Raw genomic sequence first — 19,996 nt, forward strand, 5'->3', positions numbered from 1 at the left:
CTCTCCCCCTCCCCCCACTTTCTGGCGTCCACCTGATAAGGTACTTTCTGCCCCCCCTCCCCCACCCCCAAGCTCTGGTGCCCGCCTGATAGGGTACTTTCTGCCCCCCTCCCCCCCTAAGCTCTGGCGTCCGCCTAATAAGGCGCATTATGCTCTCCTCCTCATGCTCCAGCATTCCAGCTTATCACAAAACTTCATATTATTAATGAAAGAATTAAGCACAGGACACGACATTTTACCCTGTACAATGATATTAAACAGAAGACCAGGAAGGAACCTGAAGGAGTAAAGAGCAAAGATGGAGTCATGAGGAGGAACCTGGATAGGATTCGGGTTTCAGCCGCTACTCCACAACCCTCAAACCCATCCAGGTGCAGCCAAGTGAGTCTTGCAGAAAGATTTCTGCAAGAATTCACTTTTCCCAAGAGAGATCGATAACAAAAGAGAGGAATAAAGAGTAAAAGAGATGAAAGAGAAGAAAAAGCAAGAATTGGAATGAACTAGAAGGGCACTTGGTAGAGCGCATACCTCCGCCCAGTAATGCCTAATCAACGAGAACATATCAGGCCCATTACATTTTTGAGATATCGTCCTATATATCGTTTTCGGCCCTATTTCTCAATGGTGAAGAATCACTTTGAAGATTATATAATTCTCGTATCCAGATCCAGATTCGGATCTTCACCAAAATGGAATCAATTCATCCTTGTGACACACCCAACCCGTCTACCAAGTTTCATCCAAACCCATCCACAACTTTTTGAGATATCATGTACACAAACAGACAAAATAAAATATATTCTATATATTACTAAAACTCTCATCTTGTATGTACGTACGTATGTATGTATGTATGTATGTATGTATGTATGTATGTTCCCGAAATACAGCCAAAACGGTACACGGTAGCGCAAAATTTTAGGGCCACCTTACTCACTATTCTCTTGCAGTTTGCAGTATCAAGTTTCATTCAAATCGGGCAACAAAAAAAATTATTTAAAAAATCAATTCCCGATTCAGTGAATTACTCTTCGGGAGAATTTGATCAATGTAAACAACCTCAGCGGTATAGTTCACTGGAGCTATCTTGTTTTTTTCTCTTGAAATGATTTTTTTCATCAACCGCTGTCACAACGGGAACCCAACGGGAACCCAACGGGTTCACGGGTCGTCTAGTGGTTATTAAAGGTGCATCGATTTTTACTTGCACTCACCATGTTTCAAAAAAACAAGAAGTATATAAAGAAAAAAAAAGAGGTAATATGGTTCTAATTAGAACTAAGAGAGAGAAAAAACAATAACAAGAGGAAGAACCTCAAAAAAAAGCGAGGTAACCACTTAAGGTGATTAATATTCAATAATAATATCCGACCGCGCTGTCTCTCCCTCTCTCACTCAGATAAACAAGACAAGACAAGACAAGACAAGAACACCAGCAAGAAAAGCACCATCAAATGGACAATAGAGAAGGGAAGGGAGAAAAGAGAAAGCAACAAAAAGATCCACATGTACCGCTAGAGACTGAGCAACAGCACCCTGCGATTGCACGTGCGTGCCAAAGCGAACAACAGCTGTATAGAGAGAGAGAGAAAGTGAAAGAGAAAGAGATAAAAAGGTCAAAATGGTCAAGGGTCTAAGCTGCCTAATCTGTCTGAATGGTGTTAAGGTCTGAGGGGTCAAAAGGGACTTGAGCAGTGAAAGGTCTAAAGGTTCTTGGGGTCAAAAGGGTATAAAAGGTCTCAAGGGTGAAAGTATCTGAAGGTGTCTAAAGTGTTAAAGGGGTATTAAAGGTAAAAAGCATCTTAAGGGGTATTATGGATCTTTTGGGTCCTCAGGGATCTTTGGGTCATCTGGGTCTTTTGGTTCCTCAGGATCTTATGGGTCTAAAAGGTTTTTAACGGTAGAAGGGGTCTCAGCAGTCTAAAGGGTCGAAAACTACATTCCAATAGTACGGAATTAATAGACGCACATGCGTGAAGTCAGGGTGAAATTGACGTTCAAACAGTATGTAATTAATAGACCTGTAGTTACACGGCTTCACGGACGGACTGACCGTGTTTTTCATTTTTATCATGTGGGAAAAGAAAGGTGAATAAGTAACATTTTGTAGCCAAAGTAAATTTGGAAATTGTAATACCCTCTGCCACCACCACCAGGTGGCACTACACGGTACATATTACATCGAGAATTTATGCCCTCCCTTGCCCCCACACACCTGCATGAGGCTGCGGCCACATAGCCTATGTTACCCCGAACACAAAGTTGTATTTGTACCCCGAGTTTGGAGTTTGGAACGTAAAAGTTGTGGCCATGCATAAGGAACAAAGAAAGCCAGAGAGAGGGAGAGAGAGACAAGCTACAGTACATCACCAAAATAACACAGCAGAAGAATGATGTATGTTGTATTCAACACGGCCAATACAACCAACCACTACTGTCGAGTCATCGAGGTGAGCCATCTATTTACGCCACTTTCATACCGATTCTTGAGCACCAACGGTCTGACTTCATCGGCTTATTGAAGTCACCCCTTCTTTCTTTATTCCAACTTAATTCGGAAAAGAGCTGCATGACTTTCCATGAATCTGGAATTTAATCTGGAATAAATGGAACATGTCCTTCAATCCATAAAAATCTGTCTCACTCATTCATTCCAGAAGAATCAATGAATGGGCATCATCCATCATCCCAACTATGCACAGCCTACATGACTTTTGTCTGGAACTCAGTAGAGTATTTCTCTTCCCTATGAACCAGAGCATCGGCATCATGTATCTCTCCTGTAATCTGTGGGTTTTAAAGCTCAAAACATTAGCATCCCCAGCAATGAGATCGAAGTACAAGACCTGTTTGCTCACATCACTGAGGGATTGTGGTGTTTTTGGGAGTTTTTTTTCCTCTCCTCTCTCAGCCCTTTGACTCTTTCCAACTTTTCCAGGACACACAATTCTCCCATTAACACTCCTTTGGTTAAACTCCCAAAATCCATACGGACTGACCTACTATCCATTCTTTTCTCCCATTTTTGGAACCACCCTCATGAGAATGTTTAATCCAACTCTTCTCTCCAGAGCTTCAAAGCAGGCGGTGCACTCCCATCCCATCCCTCCATTCCTATTTCCTACAAACACTATCTTCTCGCTCCATTAACCAAACTTAACCCAACTCTCTTATTTGCAGGTTCGTGTTTTCTCCCCTCTTTTCCTGTCTTGTTTGTTGTACCTTCTCTTGGAATTAACCTTATCTTGTTTGTTGTACCCAACTGTTTCTAATGCCCCACTTTCAGTTTGTTTCCTTTGTACCCTCTGTCACCACCTTATTCCCTGAGCCTTTATCCAGCATAGAGAGGGGGGGGGGGGGAACTTGTATATAAACACACCAAGGTCTTTCTCTTCTTCCATGGTCCTCAGCATGACTTCTCCAATCCCTGGACTTATAGGTTTCAGCATTCACATTTCTATATCCAATGCACATCACACTTGACTAAATATAAAAATTTGTAAACGGATGGACCATCTGAGTTCTATATTCATTCGTTTTGCAACTCCATTCAATCATTTTCTTCCCAGACCGTTCAATATAATTTAATGTCATCGATGAAGGTATAAGCTAAAGGCTAAACAGTTTAATCCACCATTTAAATAGTTTACGTAAATTAATTGAAGCACAGTTCCCAGGAACATTTCCTTGCAGAATGTCACTGATACCATAAAACGCATCCATTTTCCTTCCTGACAAAACATCTGTTGTGCAATCTCATAAATTACCACCAAATTCACAATCTTTCAATTTACTTTGTGAAGTATGTGGGGCACCCAGTTAGAAATAAATGTGAAAGGAACAAAGATGTCGGCAAGAATCCGGACAGGTAGATTTCAGAAGTTACTCCTGTTGTGATAATGAAGTGTCGTACTGTAATTAGTGGCAATGGTGGTTGGGTGGATGTGACAGCACTGTATATGAAGGTCAATGGCTGGTGTTGACATGTTTACCACATACTCCGTGGAATGTCATGCTGTAACAATGTAGGTATGTTACATACTATACTAGGAATAATGTACTCTGAGGAATGTAATTGGTATTAGAGTATGGGGTTTAACTTTGTTATTATGTGATGTGTATGTGGTATTTGCCTTCAGTATTATGTATACTAGTTATTGGTTCACGAAAAAATATTTTCAGAAAAAAATAATTGGTTCACGAAAAAATATTTTCACGAAAAAAAATAAGTGACCACCATATTCGTTATTGTTGTATGTCTGTCTGTCTGTCTGTCTGTCTGTCCCGAGCATAGCTCTGTGGGTTTTGATCCGATCCTGATAAAATTTTGGTGGGAGGTTTATATCATGATCTAGTTGTGTTTTCCTGAAAATGGGCATGGTGCGCCTATTATGGGCGGAGCCACGCCCAAAAAACGTGTTTTTAGGGGGTAGCCGATTTCAATTTGCATCTTCTCCGAGGGGTTTGTCGAATCTGACAGCGGTTTCGGTATTTGGTTAGCCCAATGGCATCTGCATAGCCCCACGGAGCTCGATTTTTCATTTTCATCCCAAGGTCAAGGTCACATGGTCACGAACTTAGAAAATTGCGAATTGTGTTTTTAGGGGGTAGCCGATTTCAATTTGCATCTTCTCCTAGGGGGTTTGTCAAATCTGGCAGGGGTTTCGGTATTTGGTTAGCCCAGTGGCAGCTGCATAGCCTCACAGAGCTCGATTTTTCATTTTCGTCCCAATGTCAAGGTCACAAGGCCAAAGTCACAAGGTCACAAACTTAGAAAATTTCGAATTTTGACATAAAAAATCATACGACCACCCAAACTTTGAGAGCTAGGATGACAATATTTTTTATGCACAATGTTGAGGTCATTCCCCACCTAAAGTCTTGAAACCATTTTCCTCTATCTTGAACACCTTGCCCGTGGCGCCCCCTTCAAGTTTGTTTTTATGCTGATTTCATCAAAGTATGGATAATCCGAGGAGTGCGAAATGCCATATAGCCTATATGTCGTTATATTGTTCCTGGAATGTTCCAGAGGAAGTTTTGCACCAAAGGTTATAATCCTTGACCTTTGACCTTTAAAGTTCACAAAGGTGAAATTTTCAAAGTTGTGGGAATCGAACCGGGTTTTCGACCTTCTTCGACGAACTAACTCCAATAAGCTATAGCACGTATCCTGTTTCCTTATTTTAATGTCCACAACATTGTTTTGTGACCTTTAAAGGTTATGCAAAGGTCAAATTTTTAAAGTTGTTGAACGAAACCGGGTTTTCGACATTTTGCAGCTAATAACCTGTCACTTGTACCACATCAAGTTGATCATTTTTATAACTTGGTCAAACATTATCACATCGTCTCATCCTTGACTTCTGAAACAATCAACATCATCAAATACCGCTCGTGAATCATCATCGTCTTCAGACTTGTTGTATTTTGTTATTCTTACCCGATGTATATCTCTGTTGTTGTAGATATGCGTATGAGTTTTGTGAGAATAAAGCCTATAGAAAAGGTCTATTGTTGATTATTATTCCAACAATAGCGTTACAAAGTATTTATTAGCAACGATTAATAATAATGGTGTTGTTTTCGCCTGTAGAGCGAGTAAATCGACATAGGTAGGCGACGTTGCTATACAGTTATACTCCACAGTGAGTAAGTAAACACCTGTACATTTGCACACCACACAGAATATCGAGTGCGGTATTCTCACTCACCCTGGACGGTGAACGGAGTTCGGATTCGAAAACACCACAGAGCGATCAGTCCTCCCTTCTGCACAACCTGCGTCCGTTCGTCCCGCCGAGTCCTCGCTTCACAGATAAATCGTCTCGAAATTAATCGACTCCACTCGAGGGAGAGCTTCTTTCTACCTTCCGTCGAAACTACAACAGCAGCAAGTAACGAGATTGGTGAGTGGCATGCTTTAAATACCGAATTATATTGTGAAATGGACAATACAAATTGCTTTTCTCGTCAGAGATGGGACACGGTTTCGAATTCCGTCAACTTTTTCGTGTTTCTTCACACGGTGACGTGTTTGCTTGAGGGTGTGACAAAAGAGGGTTTTCTTGAAGTGACGCGTGTAGCCATGGAGATTCAGCGCGCACGCGCGCTTTTTTAGCCGCGTCTCGCGTTGCGATACGAACGCTGGCTCTTGGAGAGCTCCGCGTTGTTGTTGTTGTTGTTCTTGTTCTTCTTCTTCTTCTTATTGTTGACTGGTGGAATGACGCGGCTCTTGGACACATTTGTCCTTGTTTTCCCAGAGGCCGCACGTGTCACGTCGTTATGCACACGCTGTCTGGGTGTGCCTGGAGACGCCAAACGGATCACGGGGGTTCATCTTGCGTACAGTACAGACATAATACAATATAAGCATTTAATATTAATATTTCCATGAAGTGGACGGTGCTTGTCTTCTGCAAGCAGGTAAATAACTCGAGTGAATCAATGAGTGATCAGAATGAGCTCTTTATTAGTTGTGGGTTGCTGTCATTGTCTTTAGCCTGGTGTTGGCGCAGTGGTTAGGGCAGCGGCTTGGGATCCAAAGGTCCTGAGTTCAAGCCCCGTTGGGCCACTGAATTAATACACCAGGAGGTTGACTCAGCCTGTCATCCTTCCGAGGTCGGCGAAGTGAGTACCAGTGTACTGGGCCGGTGTATACCCCGGCTGGAATAGGTGTACCAGATTCCTGTGTCGTAAGATGCGACCAGGGGTGCGTCAGGAAGGGCATCCGGGTAAAACCTGTGCCAAATCATTATGCGGATCATAACGGATGATCCGCTGTGGCGACCCCTCACGGGAGCAGCCGAAAGAAGAAGAGGTTGCTGTCATTGTTTTTGATGATGACATTCCAGGAGGCTGAGCAGAACTCCACCAGATAATTTATAAGTAGGGTGTTGTTTCTGCAATCAACGCCCCCAATTTTTAATGGTACCACAGAGTTTGTTTATTTGTTAGACCCCGAGGAATACTGAACCACCATTTAGGAAAAAATAATCATTCTTCCTGCACTCCCAAGACTCACAATTTCTGAGCTGTATCTTGGAGCTGGCCTGGATTTTCAGAATTCTATTTTGCATCAATAATGGGGATATATAGTAGGTGGGGTTGACACAGTTTTTTTTAACCTTGACCTAATTTTAAGGTCATGACCTAATTATAGACATTTTAACATTTTTCATCAAAATTCGACAAAGGTTTGTCTGATCAGAACGGAGTTGCCCTCTCACAATAGCCTAAATAAAGCAAGACTCATTTATGCTTAATTTACATCATGCCTCTCTAGGTTAAAGGTCAAGGTCAAACGGCGTACTGAAAAATAAAACACGTCTTTTGTCATCGCTCAAACTTGCACATGCGGAATCTCAGACTGCTTGGCATCATAACTCCATCATAACATCATAACGGAATCTCAGAACTCCAAGATGTTCTTGCATCATAACGGTGGAGCTGCACTGATGTTATGCACCTGATATTTGATTCGTGTGCTTGACATACTTTTTTTGGGATTGTGACCTAATTACCAAAAAACACTTTTTTGGTCATAACTTGAATAATTTTCCTCTGATTTTCATGATGTTGAGTTTTAGGGATAGATTGTAGAAGGGGACACATTTTCTTAATTTACACTCTATCCCTGAATGTTGATGGTCTAGGTCATATGGTGGTCCAAAGAAAATATGGCCATCTGTCATGTGGTGGTGTGCCATCTTTTAGGAGAAGGGTAACTCGCGGACGATCGCCAAAGGGTAAGCCTCCCCTGAATCGGGGAGGCTTACCATTGGCGATCACTTTGTGATCACAGATATATAGTTTTTATTTGCTGGTATTTTAGACTACAGACATTTACATACAGTTTTGCAAATTAATTTTTCTGCAATCATGGCTTTGAGTTACATCAATATGTCAATTTGAAACTTTCTAAATACTAAACATTTTTATATACGTGAGTGAGTGGTTAGAAAGAGCTTTACACATCTATACTGCATCATAAAGCAGGAGTGTCTGTCTGTCCGTCCCAGAACTACTCCCTGAGTTTTGGGGCTCGCCCTACCAAATTTCCCGTGGAACCTTTTGGGGGCATCATCAGGTGTCCTAAGGTGGTGGGAGGTTTCTTAAATTTCTCAATACAAATATGATTTTGACATTCCTCCCCAATGAAACTCTCTCTCTCTCTCTCTCTCTCTCTCTCTCTCTCTCTCTTTCTCTTTCTCTTTCTCTTTCTCTTTCTCTTTCTCTTTCTCTTTCTCTTTCTCTTTCTCTTTCTCTTTCTCTTTCTCTTTCTCTTTCTCTTTCTCTTTCTCTTTCTCTTTCTCTTTCTCTTTCTCTTTCTCTTTCTCTTTCTCTTTCTCTTTCTCTTTCTCTTTCTCTTTCTCTTTCTCTTTCTCTTTCTCTTTCTCTTTCTCTTTCTCTTTCTCTTTCTCTTTCTCTTTCTCTTTCTCTTTCTCTTTCTCTTTCTCTTTCTCTCTTTCTCTTTCTCTTTCTCTTTCTCTTTCTTTCTCTCTCTCTGTCTGTCTTTCTCTCTCTCTGTCTGTCTTTCTCTCTCTCTGTCTTTGTCTCTCTCTGTCTTTGTCTCTCTCTGTCTTTCTCTCTCTCTGTCTTTCTCTCTCTCTGTCTTTCTCTCTCTCTGTCTTTCTCTCTCTCTGTCTTTCTCTCCCCCCTCTCTCTCTCTCTCTCTCTCTCTCTCTCTCTCTCTCTCTCTCTCTCTCTCTCTCTCTCTCTCTCTCTCTCTCTCTCTCTCTTTCTCTTTCTCTTTCTCTTTCTCTTTCTCTTTCTCTTTCTCTTTCTCTTTCTCTTTCTCTTTCTCTTTCTCTCTCTCTGTCTGTCTTTCTCTCTCTCTGTCTGTCTTTCTCTCTCTCTGTCTTTCTCTCTCTCTGTCTTTCTCTCTCTCTGTCTTTCTCTCTCTCTGTCTTTCTCTCTCTCTGTCTTTCTCTCTCTCTGTCTTTCTCTCCCCCCCCCCTCTCTCTCTCTCTCTCTCTCTCTCTCTCTCTCTCTCTCTCTCTCTCGCCCTCTCGCCCCCTGCTGGCTGTTGGTGAGTCGAGTGGAGTGTCATGGCGGCTGCATGGTCTTGGTGAGCTGTGATCTGCCCTGTTTTTTTCGCCTTTCTATCCCCTTTCGCATCGTTTTTCACCTCCCTTCCTTTGTTTCCTTCTACACATCGTTATTTGTGCTCCCACCCTCCCCTCTTTATTAGACCTCACGCTTCAGCCTTCCCTCGCGCTCCAGCCTTCCCTCGTGCCGTTGTCACCCCACCCATCTGTCCTTGTTATTTCACGGTTACCCCTTCGGTTCATCTCCTTCCCTCCCCATCCCCCTGTTTTCTCCTCGCATACCTTTTCCCCAAGATAGAGAGAAAGAGCCCACATCATCTTGTGGATAGCTTTTCGTTGGCGGCCCATCCCGGGCCTTCAACTGATCGTTTTTTCCTCACTAAGGCTGTGTTTATTTCCTTTGGAAACCTGTCTCGGCTCGTATTTAATTACTGCACGAGAGCAATCACCCCTCCTCCCCCCTCCTAAACATGACTTCGTATTCCCGTTATTCGGCATTTGAAGCATTAACACGAAAACATGGCGTCGTCTGTGTCCCGCCCGACGACGTCAGCGTCGAGGATCTCGTTATCGCTACAGGAAACGTAGTCGGTACTGACAAAGTTCGTGCAGCTTCGAGAATGAACAAACGTGTGGTAATCTTCATGTCTGAGACAGAACTGGTTCACTAAATCATATCGACTGGACGATCAACAGACGACAGACATTTCGTGCTCGTGTCCCCTCTCGACACACCGGCCGTGAAGGTCATGATCTCGAACGCTCCTTTCCTGAAGAATCAGACGCTGATCTCCGAACTATCTCGTTATGGTTCTGTGGTTTCTGAGATCATCATGTTACCTTTACGTAGCCAGGCCGACTGGGTGAAGCATGTGATGTCTTTTCGGAGACAAGCTTATGTGGTAATTCCTCCCTCTAACGCTGAAAGAACCTTGAACATCGTTTTAAAACTCAAAATTGATAATCACGATTACCAAGTCGACGTAACCACTGTCACCCTGAAATGTTTCGAATGTGGTAATTTCGGACACTTGAAACGATCTTGCCCAAAGGCGACTTCGTCAAATGATGAAACAAACCTCGTCAACAAGGATACGTCTTCTTCTTCTTCCTCGCCTGTGAAGGAAGCGAATCCCGTGTCTGGTAATAACACCCAGTCCTCCCAACCCGATAGTCCAAACAGCAAAACGAATGTTTGGGATGGTTTCACCATCGTTTCATCAAGGGTGAGAAAGACTTTACCTGATGGTCGTTTAACCCAGAAGAAGGTGGCATTTACAAACGAGGAATCTGTCGGTAATGTTCCTGCAGTTGTGACTGACGTCACTTGACAATGTTTACCCGGAATGGACCCGGTATGGACCCGGAATGGACCCGGAATGGACCCGGTATGGACCCGGTATGGACCCGGTATGAACCCGGTATGGACCCGGAATGGACCCGGTATGGACCCGGTACCTTCGGCCAACAAGTTTACCCTACTTGCCGGTGAGGACATCGACGTCTCCCTTACGGAGACCGCTTTACCTGTTATCGCAGTAAATTAAACTGTTTCACTCGTTAAAAACTCTCCCATTGGAAAGTCCATTGACTGTGATACACAGACCACTCGTGATGAACCTGCTGTCACTTCGGTAAATGTTAACCCTGAATCCTTGTCAGGGGGAAATAGTGAAACAAATGTTAACCCTGTTACTGCTCCCATTTCATCACGTGGTGAAGCTGGAAACGCAGGAAACGTTAAAATGGATGTTTTACGAGAGACCCCCAAAGTACTGTATACCTCCACGCCGTTGGAGGTCGATAACACTGTTACGGTTGAGGGAAGCGAGATCTCTGCATCCACTGATGGTGTTTTCGTTTCATCAACTCCCCCGATTATTTCCGTTACTTCACCAGATGTTCCCACAATGGAAGAGCACATAGATGTGGTAACCAGTACAAATCCGTGTATCAATACTGACCACAGTATCGATATGCATGACGGTACAAGCTTGTGTAACTCGGAAACTAAAACCGATTCTGACGAATCTGACCTGGAGGAAGCAAACAGGAACAATCAGGTGGAAATGGTGGAGAAGCTCACCAGTCAAAGTCCTACCCCCCCCCCCCCCTGAACAAATAAGACTCTTATTACAAAATACATACAGGAAACGCAATATAAACCTGACAGAATACTTTCCAGATCTACCGTCCTTCCTTGAGTGTGCTCAGGCTATCGTACGTAAGCCTGACTTATTCGGTTATCGTACGTAAGCCAGACACACTGTCTCCACTTAAAAAAAATTGATTGCCAAGGCGAAAAGGGATTCTAATCAATTATCCCACTTCTGATCTTATTCTTAGAAGCTGTTATTTTTCTCATGGCCAGTTTCAAGATTGGAACAATAAATGTTAATGGTGGTGGGAGTCCGCTCCGCAAGATCCAAATTAAACAGTTGGAAGAGGTCAACGGTCTTGACATAGCTTTGTTACAAGAGACCCATGCTGTCCGATCTGTTCAGGCTCAGCAGCGACTATTTATGGACAAGGAATGTTTCTTCAGTAACAACTCCACGTTGAAGGCAGGCATAATGTTTGTCTTATGGAAACATTTCCATCCGTCCTGCCTTAAATTTACGAGTATTATTGATGGACATCTGCCTCTGTGACCTTCTCCATCAACCAGGTCAAGTTCACAATTCTCAATGTGTACGCTCCAAGCAAAAATGACGAGCGGATCTCCTTTTCACCGAACTGAGAAAATTTCTGTAAACACTGGATTTGCAGACTTGTCCAATTATTGGTGGCGATTTTAACTGTACTGTTAATGCTTCATTTGACTGGAACAGGCCAGAACCCCAACCATGTAATGCAAAACTTTGTGCAAACATCATTGCAAAATATAATCTTCATGATATTTGGCGCGTGCAGCACCCTTCTGATCAGTCTTATACATGGTGTCATTGTTTAAACAACCACATCTCACTTGCGAGGCTCGATCGCATCTATGTAAATTCTCATTTATAACATGGAGTTTATAAATCCGATATCGTGCCTTCTGGTTTCTCCGACCATTCCCCAGCTCGAGTCTTTATTCAACTTTCTAAACCATGTCCAGGGAGCTCTCATTGGAAATTCAATAACAGTTTACTAGAAAACCTCAACTTCACTCAGGCCTTTGAATCCTTCTGGACGGCTCTCCGAGAACCGAAGCGAAGCCATTCCATTAACCCGCTGATATGGTGAGATTTAGTAAAACCCAAATTAAAGCGTTCTGTCAACAGTATCAGTTTTTCTCAACAAGGGCTGACCATGAAGTAAAGAAAATATTACAGTTAGAGGTTTTACAACTCCGACGGGTCATCGGACAAAATAATAGTAACATACAAAAAACCTTAACTGAGAAACAGTCCTTATTAAAGGAAATAACCGAGAGGAATGCACATGGTGCCTTAGTTGGGATGAGGGTGCGACACCTGAATGAGGCAGACGTACCAACCAAGTACTTCTTTTCCTTAGAGAAACGTCTTCCCAGTAAACAGCTTTCTCAGCTGCGATTAGCAGATTCATCCATTATCTTTACACAATCAGAAATCAAACTTTTCGTGAAGGAATACTTTTCGAAAATATATTCAATGGAACAAATAAATCCTGTCAGTGTCGCCTCGATCTCCATAGGCCTGCCAGTGTTGTGTGCAGATGGGCGTTCCCAACTGGAAAGACTCATTACTTTGGATGAACTTGGCACTGCCCTGCACGGCCTTGCCATTGGGAAAGCACCTGGATTGGATGGACTTGCAACCATGTTACTGTGTCTCAAAACGTTCCATCTTTGATAACATCTCCCTTGTGAGAGACATCATTGAACTGTGCAAGGAAAGCCCGAAAGATTTAGGACTTCTTCTCCTTGATCAGGAGAAAGCCTTTGACCGTGTTGACCATCGGTACTTTTTCGAAGTACTTGAGCGGTTTGGACTTGGTTCAACCTTCATCTCTTATTACCTTCGCAAACTTTGTTGCGAAGGTTATGTTTTGATCGCTGTGTATTTATTTATTTATTTGTGAATATGTGTGTTTGTTTGTTTGTTTGTTTGTTATTCGCATAACTCCAAAAGTATTGAACTGAATCGCAGCAAATTTGGTGGGATGATTGGTTATTATCGCAGGACCATTTGATTAGATTTTGGGAGCGATCAGGTCAAAGGTCAAGGTCAAGGTCATGATAAGATCAAAATCGTCTTTTTACCATAGCGCGGTCAATTTGTATCCAATTTGCATGCAACTAATGCCAAGATGTTCAGAATTCAATGCCCCATCTTTTGATATGTGACATGACACAATGACGTAATAACCCTTATTAGCGGTTGGGAGTCAAAGGTCGGGGGGGAGGGGGGTCATGACATTGCAAAATGTGCGGTTTTAGTCATAACACGGTCAATTCTTATCCAATTTGCATGCAACCAATGCCAAAATGTTGTGAATTCAATGCCCAATCTTGTGATAGATGATATGACACAGGAAATTTAATGTTTTAAGCTATCATAACACATATGAGATGGCAGATGTGGTATGGGATTAAATACCCTCACAATCAACGGTTTCTGGGGTAGGCAAAATGTAGCGTTGGTGAAGGTATGCGCTCTACTGAGTGCCCGTTCTAGTATTAAAATACTATACAATAATATTTATAGTGTGCTTAAGATAAACAATGAACTTGTTGCACCTTTGTCTATTAACAAGGGAATTAGACAAGGTTTCCCTCTTTCCAGGTTGCTTTATGCTCTCTCCATCGAACCCCTACTGGTTTCTTTGCGCTGTAGACTAACAGGGGTTAGTTTGTCCCAGCTTGAACGGCCCACCAAGGTACTGGCATACGCTGATGACGTGTGTGTATTCATACAAGATATCAATGACGTTAACATCATTCGTTATTGTTTGTCCTTATTTGAAAAGGCTTCTTCAGCCAAAGTAAAATGGAACAAAACGAGCACCCTTTGGCTCGGTCCATTATGCTACTTGGTGCCAAGACTTCCTGCTCCACTGTCATGGGCCAATGATGGTGTGAAATACCTTGGAGTGTTCTTAGGTAATAATACCACAGTAGCAAAAAATTGGGCTGGTCTGCCTTAGTTTGTTGAAGGTAAACTGCAAAAATGGAAAGGTCTGATCACACAACTGTCATGTCGTGGAAGGGTCTTGGTCATCAACACACTGTGGCCTCTACCTTATGGCACAGGTTCTTCGTGCTGCATCCTCCAGCGGTGTTGCTTCAACAGCTCCAGAAGTGCTTCGTGTCCTTTTTCTGGGACGGAAAACACTGGCTGTGACCTGGGGTCCTCAGTTTACCACTGACCGATGGAGGACAAGGCCTGGTCGACAAAAAGAGCCGGCTAATGGCCTTTCAACTCTCGGTTGCTCTTCGCATGCTGTACATGCGACCCTCTCCACCATGGGTCAATGCTGCTCATCACCTTTTGCAACAGGCTGGGAGGCTTGGCTATGACCACTCTCTTTTCTTGATGGACCTTTCCAAAATCGACACATCCCCCCTCTCTGGTTTCTATCAGAGCATGCTAAATGCGTGGCAAGCTCTGACACTAACAAGAGCTACACATTATTACACGAAACATGTTTCTGGAAGAACCTTTGTTCTACAACTCATTTTTCCATGATATGCCTGCTGATAGGTGTTTTATTCAATGCTTTACCGACAAGGGCATTAAATCTGTCGCAAATCTTCTCAGCCCAAACGGCAGCTGGATCGGAGCTGATGCATTGGCAAGCCTGGTCGGTGTGCGATCCTCTCGAATTGTGGCACGCATATTATGTAGTGTGCTTTGGACATGCACACAGCTTGCACCTGCTTGGGAGCAGGACCACCAAAGCAATGAACAAAATGCACATCAAATACCTTCTATCTCTACCTTTCCTGAACTTGTATGTGCTTTTTCTCTTGCCAGCCCTCTTCCTTGTCCCCCTTTTAACGTAGGCTTCAATGGCCTTCCCAAACAAAAAGACCTTTATTTGGGTTGTGTAAAATTTCTTTCGCAACGGCAAATAACACAGCAGAAGGTTCGATGGAGAGACCTCTGACCTTGTTCTCCCCCTTATTTTCCTAACTGGAAAGGTTTTTTATCACCCTCCTGTACCACCACGACATGGCGACCTCCAATGGAGACTAGTACACTGGATCCTTCCTTCTAATCACTTGTTACACCGTTTTTCAAATCTGCTTGTCGATGAATGTCCTTTTTGTAAGAAATCTGAAAACCTTTTTCACATCTATGTTGAATGCCAACGGTTGGCACCTTTATTTATTTTACTTCGGAATTGTTTTGTGAGGTTTGGTTTGATTTTTAACACTTGTGTGTTCATCTATGGATTGGATATCCCACACAAAAATTCCAATGCTGTGTTAGCTAATTTCCTGCTTGCTCAGGCAAAGATGGCAGTATACAATTCGAGGAAAAGAAAACTTGATGGTGTTGGAGTAAATGATGAAGATGCTTTGTTCTTGTTCCAAAACCTTGTAATGAGTCGTGTTAAATTGGATTTTGCTTTCTTTTCAGTAACTGGAAGATTACCACAGTTCGAATCAAAATGGTGTGAAAAGAAGTTATTTGCAAAGTCCGAGAGGAACGTTTATCCTTTTGTGAAATGTTTTGTATATAATCCACCTGATTCATCCTTTCCTTTCTTCAGAAATTGTTTCTTGGCTTTCCTTCTTTCTCTGAAATGAAAATGTAACTCTCATTTGGGGATTTCTTTTCTATTTTTATCATAAAAACATACAAAAGTCTCTCTCTCTCCCTCTCTCCCTCTCTCCCTCTCTCCCTCTCTCCGTCTGTCTGTCTCTTTCTCTCTCTCTGTCTCTCTCTGTCTCTCTCTGTCTCTCTCTGTCTCTCTTTCTGTCTCTCTTTCTGTCTCTCTTTCTCTCTCTCTCTCTCTCTCTCTCTCTCTCTCTCTCTCTCTCTCTCTCTCTCTCTCTCTCTCTCTCTCTCTCTCTCTCTCTCTCTCTCTCTTTCTGTCTCTCTTTCTGTCTCTCTTTCTCTCTCTCTCTCTCTCTCTCTCTCTCTCTCTCTCTCTCTCTCTCTCTCTCTCTCTCTCTCTCTCTCTCTCTCTCTCTCTCTCTCTCTCTCTCTCTCTCTCTCTCTCTCTCTCTCTCTCTCTCTCTCTCTCTCCCCCCCCATGTAAACATATTAACGGATTCGGCATTAGCAGTTTCGCCATTTACTGCATGTGCAAACATTCGCTGGTTCGGTAATATCTCAATTCAACAAACGATGCGTTTGAGTTTCCACCCGAACTACGCTGATCATTCTCTGCGTGCAAGCACATTCATAGCTTTGACAATTTCTCAATAAAATTGAGATTCTTGGTTTCCACCCATAAGATGCCTCAATTTTTCGCTCACATTCGCAGATTTGGCATTTGCAGTTTCGCCATTGACTGCATAGAGAAAGAAACATTATACCCACACTGTCTGTTGAGGTCAACTGCAGCAAGTTTTTTTTTTTTGCCCAAGTCCTTCATGAACCGGCTGTCCATGCCTGATGTTCGACTAAAGGTGGCACAGGAATGTGTAATTTATTGCTTGATGGTTTGGCATTCGCCGTTTTCACATTGTCTGTTTGCTTAAGGGGTCCCTTCCATGCATAGCACGGTTACCTCGCTTTTCGGAGTTTTCGGGACCCTCGACGAATCTTCAGCTTCGTGCCACCCCCCCCCCCCCAACCACAATTAACTTTCGAAAATGAATATTGTGCATTGGTATGAATAAAACTACTGTTTTCAGGTTGAGTTCACGGTAAAGATCGCAGGGTGTAGTATATAGGCGACTTCTGATGTCCCCTGGGAGGTCGCTTGTCTTGTGGAGCTGGACGTTAACAGTTCGTATTAAAGAAAAAACACATAAACAGTCTCGTCGTTTATTTATATCATTTAATCAATATTTTTTCATTCATTCTTTGGCTGCCCCTAAATTTTGCTGCTCGAGCCGACCGCCTACTTTGCCTAGTGTTTAAACCAGCCCTGCCATAATGTATTGTTATGGTTGTGGGGGTAGATGGAGGAATTTCATAGCAAAGTTAAGATTGTATAGAGTAGCATGGCCCGTGGACGAGCAGGAGACATATCGGTGTAATTTCAGTTGTGAAACTGTCAGCTTAAGTTGTTATGAATCTCCGCGTGGGGGGGGGGGGGGGGCGGTGCTGTGTTAATTCGGAAAGGATTAACGCTAATTTCTCCAAGTATGTGATTGCTCCCTGTGACCTTTTCCTATGTTGTTGCGTTTACAAGACCGGCGATAAACAGGAATCACGTCTTTAAAACAACAACGGAGCTGCACATTCTGAGCAGGCAGAAACACTGCCTTCTCAGCTTCGTGCCAACTTGCCACGCCCCAAGGCTTATGTTTGATCGGTGGACATCAGAAGGTTCGGGAGAGAAGCGAGTGAGGAGATGGCTGTTGGACAAGAAGGGCATTACGGTTGCTTCTCCTTGACACAACAAAGAAGGTGCACGATTCTCATGTTCATGCTGTGTGAATTTGCCCATGTGCTGGAGCAAGATGCCAGTCATTGACTGTTCGGCTGAGCTGTGAAGTGTGTACATTTCTGAGGAGGGAAGAAGAGCGTGCCTCATGGCCTGATCACGCCTCAGAAATCGTCTCGTCATATGGTTGAGGAGGAGGGAGGGCGATCGTGGTGTGAACAGACCTGGTACAAGAGAGGAACAGTCTGTATATTCGCTCGTGAAAATAAGCTGCACGGCAGTTTCTGAGTCCGAGCTTTGAATACCGCCACACCAATACCTCAAGTACATTTCCCGCCCAGAGAGCAGCTCGGCACCATTTTGGTTGCGGTTTCCCGCACAGTATGCCACGGTTCGATCGTCAAGCTCTAAACGATCACTTCTGGACCAAAAGCTCAGTGCCGGGAGAAAGGGAGGATTTTTCTTTTATTTATTCTATCTTCTTGTCTGTTAAAGTCTGTGTGGAGGCGCTTCAAATAGGAATTTAGTTTTCCTTCACCTTCTGTTTTTATAATTACAATTTGAACTAGAACTGCCACTTTATAACTGCTGGCAGTGATGACCGGGTACCCAGACGTGTCCGCCTTTGACACAACTGATACAACATGAGACTTAAATCATAGTCGCAAAGTTTCGCATTCATCGGAAAAGCGGTGCCAGAGAAAACATGATTTAATGGTGATACAAACACAGGCCTGCTTCGAGATGGCGCAGAAGACGAGTGCCGAACCGGGCAGCACAAAGCGTTCAATTTCCTTATTACTGGTGAACAGATTAAAATAATTAAATAATTCTGGCTGCCAAACCGCGTGACCGATCCGGTTGAAATTTTAAACTTTTGTTTCACATGTCAGCTAAATTACAAATTTGAAGTTTCGTATATATAGAAGTAGCGGTTCCAGAGTAAACATTAATTAATATTTATCCTTCAATCCAAAATGGCGGCCAAACCATGTGACTTGTGACGTCATAATTTTCACCAAATGTGCAAACACCATCACAGACGATAACTGCCAATTTTCGCTTCGCTAGGTTAAGCAGTTCCAGAGAAAACATTATTTAATATTTTTCTTAAAAACAACATGGCTGCCAAACCCTGCGCCCGATCCCGTTGAAATTTCAAACCCTCATTCCGCATGACTGTTACACCATAAAGGTGATGTTTCACATTTATTGATGCAGTAGTTCCAAAGTAAACATTAATTAATATTTTTCCTTCAATCCACTATGGCTGCCAAACGTTGTGTCGTACCTCAAAAGGGGGTGAGAACTTTTTATTCGTCATGGAGAGGCGGTCATAGTGGTGGAGTTTCGCCTGGATCTGTTCAGTCGTCTTGTCTTGCCCTTCTGTCTTGCCCTTCTGGAGAAGAAGATTTTTAAAATTTATTCATTTTCAATCCAAGATGGCTGCCGAACCTTGTGACCTATGATATCATAAATTTAAATTCTGCTTTCCATCGTCGACCCGAACAAGTGTGTGAAGTTTCGTGTAAATCGGATAAGGTCTATTTTTCTATCCAAGATGGCCGCCAAACCATGTGACTTCTGAGGTAAAAATTTTTACCATGTATGCAGACTTGAGGGAGGAAGGAACTTGCAAATTTTCGCTTCGATGACTTATGAAATTCCAGAGAAAACATTATTTAATATTTTCTTAAATCCAACATGGCGGCCAAACCATGTGACCTATCACTTCGAAATTAACAAACTTGCATCGCATACATGTCACGAATATAGTTCTGAAATCTCGCCTTCATTGGACCAGTGCTTCTGGAGAAGATGTTTGAAGGTTTTAGGGTTTTTTCAAGATGGCTGCCAAACCATGTGACCAATCAAGAAGAAATTAACAAAGTTGAAAGAGGACCTATAGGGTAATATATCTGTCAAGTTTCGCCTCAATCTGTCCAGCCCTTCTGGAGAAGAAGATTTTTTTTAAAAAACACTAAAAAACAAGATGGTGGCCGAAATACGTCATCGATGACGTCAAGAAAAACATTTTCATCGGTGACTTTAGGCATAGATGATGCTCAAAATTTTTCAGATTTTTCCTATACGGCGTTCTTGACGAATTTTCACCGGTATATCGCTTCACCTATGACGTCACGAAAAATCACACGTGTTCGCCATAGGGACCTTAGTAAAATGTATCAAACGAAAATTTTTTCCATTGCACAGTTTCCGAGATACAGATGTCCAAAGTTTATCGCTTTTTTCAAGATGGCGACCGCACCACGTGACCAATGACGTCATAATTATAACGTGATTGTGCTATCAAAAAAGATACTTTACTTTGGTGAAAATTTCATGTCGATTGGTCTTAGTGTCCCAGAGAAAATGATTTTTAAAGCGAAAAAGGGTGCAAAATGCCGGCGGAAAAAGAAAAATAAGAAAAAAAAATAAAGAAATAATCTTAAGAAAAACAATAGGGTACC

At 42.7% G+C, this 19,996-nt stretch overlaps 2 long non-coding RNA genes across 2 annotated transcripts in view; one reads left to right on the forward strand and one right to left on the reverse strand.

The window, feature by feature from the left end:
- LOC147010930 (uncharacterized) overlaps window positions 1–6,016 on the reverse strand; it is a 31,485-nt gene extending 25,469 nt beyond the window's left edge. The window contains exon 1 of the long non-coding RNA XR_015052203.1: window positions 5,715–6,016. This is a non-coding gene — a long non-coding RNA (uncharacterized LOC147010930). The remainder of the gene's footprint in view (window positions 1–5,714) is intronic.
- Window positions 6,017–9,681: 3,665 nt separating this feature from the next.
- Window positions 9,682–15,835, forward strand: LOC147010931 (uncharacterized). Its single transcript, XR_015052204.1, has 3 exons — window positions 9,682–10,276; window positions 10,362–10,538; window positions 15,602–15,835. It is a non-coding gene; the product is annotated as an uncharacterized LOC147010931 (long non-coding RNA).
- The last annotated feature ends 4,161 nt before the right edge of the window (window positions 15,836–19,996 follow it).

This window comes from Eptatretus burgeri, chromosome 16 (assembly GCF_056783735.1).
Source record: "Eptatretus burgeri isolate ZD-2024b chromosome 16, Ebu_testis_v1, whole genome shotgun sequence".
NCBI lineage: Eukaryota > Metazoa > Chordata > Myxini > Myxiniformes > Myxinidae > Eptatretus > Eptatretus burgeri.